This window comes from Dendronephthya gigantea, unplaced genomic scaffold (genome assembly GCF_004324835.1).
Source record: "Dendronephthya gigantea isolate DGI-Jeju-01 unplaced genomic scaffold, DenGig_1.0 001105F, whole genome shotgun sequence".
Classification (NCBI taxonomy): Eukaryota; Metazoa; Cnidaria; class Anthozoa; order Malacalcyonacea; family Nephtheidae; genus Dendronephthya; species Dendronephthya gigantea.
Window position 1 is genome coordinate 1 of NW_021164115.1, and position 2,772 is coordinate 2,772.

Below are 2,772 nucleotides of genomic sequence, written 5' to 3' on the forward strand. Positions count from 1 at the left end.
CATGGATTTGATGGACTGACATACCAAGCAAGATAAATATTGCAGGCTACATTGGTATATGTTCAGTTTATTATTATGTCATATTAAGACTGTTGGACATTATTTTTTTATTCAGTAATTCCCCTATATGGGAATGTGATAAAATTCGAAGTTAACCCCCAGTAAAGATTTCACAAATCAATTGAAATAACGCTGTACCTCGACTGGTTTCATTCTGGAGCCCCATATCTGGCACAATTATCTGCATTATCGTTTCATTTTTGTTGATGATTGTTTCGATGGTGTTTTGGTGCCGGAAGATAGAATAATTGATACTAATTATTGCTCCCCGTACTGAAGACACATAACATCTCAGATAATAGCAACAAGTGTTGGGAATGCGGATAAGTCGACAGGACATGGTCGCTTAAATGAGGCAGCTTCTTGATCTGCACGGAAAAATTACCAGGACCAATGCATTTAAATTGACTTCGGCAAGAAAGATGTTGTTGGAGCGATTTCACTCAAAGTAGCCGTAATTATGATTAGCGGGTGAAGACCTACTCTGTATCCTATAGTTCCGACAGGCAAAAGTTCGCTCATTACAAAATAAATTGATTAGTCAGGGTTAGCTGGATTAATAAGCAAGGCTCCTACAGATTACCCTCTCACGTTATATGCATCACATCATTTCCATGCGGTCATATATAACTTTTAATGTGTGATTAAGATTAATTGTTTAACAAATTACTCATTTCATTAGAGACTCACTAGTGGAAAGTGTCCTATCACCAACTGTAACCGCGCTTTACATCCGCATTCTTCCAAAGACATGGTACGCAACATATCTTTGAGAATTGAAGTTTATAGCTGTTCTTTAGGTATGTTCTAGCAATTCACTGAAATACTATTTGTTCACTAAGGAATAAGAAATGACTGAGAGATCCATCTGACTGAAATATATAGCAAAAATATTTCAATAAGTGGCTTATATAAGAGTGAGTTTTTGATTTAGAAATAAATTGTTTACACGATGAATTTTTTTTCTATTTTTCAATTCTTACCCCTCCAGTGGGTTTGTCAGGTTTTTTACTAACTTAGGTGCATTGGAATACAAGTAAAAATAAGGGTGTTTTAGAAGTTATACCTGGACGGGGAATCCAGCATATCATTATGAGGAACAAAGCTATTATAGCGGTATATACTCAGGGCTATCACAATCAAGTTTAGTGTTATCGCTTGATTTTAATGTTTGCTGCACGGTCGGATTCTCACATTTAAAAGAAAATCAAGCTAAAAGTTTTACACGTACAAAAGTATAGGTATGGAACTGTTCTTTAATTTATCGGAAGAACTAGCGCGTTTTTAACCCACCACGTGTGTCAATGAGGATGCATATTCCTTCGATGTCATCTTACATCAAGCATTTTCAGCCATGCTATGCAAATTTATGAAATCCATTGTTTTCACAGTGAATGAACTCCAAAATATTAGCAGAGCATGACTAAATTGTCGTGTTAGCTACGCAACTGAGTATTTTTTTGCTCGCAGAGACTCGTCTGTCGAACGTGACCGTCGGCTAGTCTTCATCATGAACGCAAAAAACGTTCGCAAAATGCGCTCTGCTTTCGTGAAACGAAATCACGGACAAAACTCGGAATTGAGATTAAGTTCAATACACAAGCGACACAAACCTTTATAAGAGTTTCGTCATCCGAGGCACACAATAAAACATTTTCTGGCTAGAGAAGAAAAAGTTAAATTATGGTAATTAAAGATTAGGATATAAAGAGTAATTAAATAAATAAGTGCGCGCTTACCTTCCAATCCCTGTGGGTGATGCCATTTTCATGTAAGTGCAAAAATACGAAACAGTATGAATAAAGTTAGTTTAGTTCAGGCTCCTGTAGTAACACTGGATCAATAACAGATGATCCTTAGCTTGGTGTCATTAAAAGCGCCAATCTCTTCCTAACATTTTCCATAAACTTTAGTCATCGCCTGTGAATAAAATATTCCAACTTGTTTCATTCATTCTTCGAAGTCTACACATGGCTAGACTCTCGCTAAACGACATCCCCACCTGAAGGCACATTGCTTTCATAGTTGGTTTAGTTGTCAATCGGAATCTGTGGTACAGATCGTTAAACAACTCGAGCCTGAAAACAAAATAGAAAAGTCGATCGAATCGTGAATTGTTTCATCCATGATTCTATACTTCTCTACTACATACTGCAGGACAAATAACATTGTGTGAACTGTGCAGCAATATGGAGAATAGGACGCTGAGGTATATTATATATTAGATATCTGGAATCGTTTTTATGCGCGGGAAGCAGGACAGTAGTTTGAATATTTGCAAATCCTGATAGATAAATGTCGTGGACTCACACATTTGTTATCGGCGTTTCCCCGTCGTTTTGTTCCAACAAGACTCTCAAATAATAGTCGCCTGATAGGAGAGATACGTTACTGAGTTTGATTATTGCTATCGAGAGATAGGGGGAGGGCGCTTTAAAAAGAACTGTTAAAAAGCTAGAGCAGTATAAGGATTACCACTAACCTATTTTCAGTTGATCAGGAAACCATTCATACAGGACTTCAAACTAAAGGTGATTCCAAAAAACAACGTAGTTTCCACTCAGATCTTTTTCCATTGCAAATGCGCGCAACTCAGATTCGAGAGCCCCAGAAGTTCCTCTCGCGTCTGTCACATTGAAACAAAAGAAATTGTTTCAAACTCTTTTACGAGAACAGTTTAGAGAAAGAGGTCAGGACTATTGAATTTGTCTT

The 2,772-nt window shown here is 37.1% G+C and overlaps 1 long non-coding RNA gene across 2 annotated transcripts; it reads right to left on the reverse strand.

The window, feature by feature from the left end:
* Positions 1–901: 901 nt before the first annotated feature.
* On the reverse strand, positions 902–2,410 carry LOC114545006. 2 transcript variants are annotated; one of them, XR_003690728.1, is made up of 5 exons: positions 2,371–2,410; positions 2,063–2,138; positions 1,800–1,980; positions 1,674–1,721; positions 902–932 (listed from the first exon to the last, which is right to left on the reverse strand). It is a non-coding gene; the product is annotated as an uncharacterized LOC114545006 (long non-coding RNA). The 2 variants fall into 2 exon arrangements; XR_003690727.1 differs by lacking the exon at positions 902–932 and having other exon boundaries at positions 1,528–1,721.
* Between the last annotated feature and the right edge of the window lie 362 nt (positions 2,411–2,772).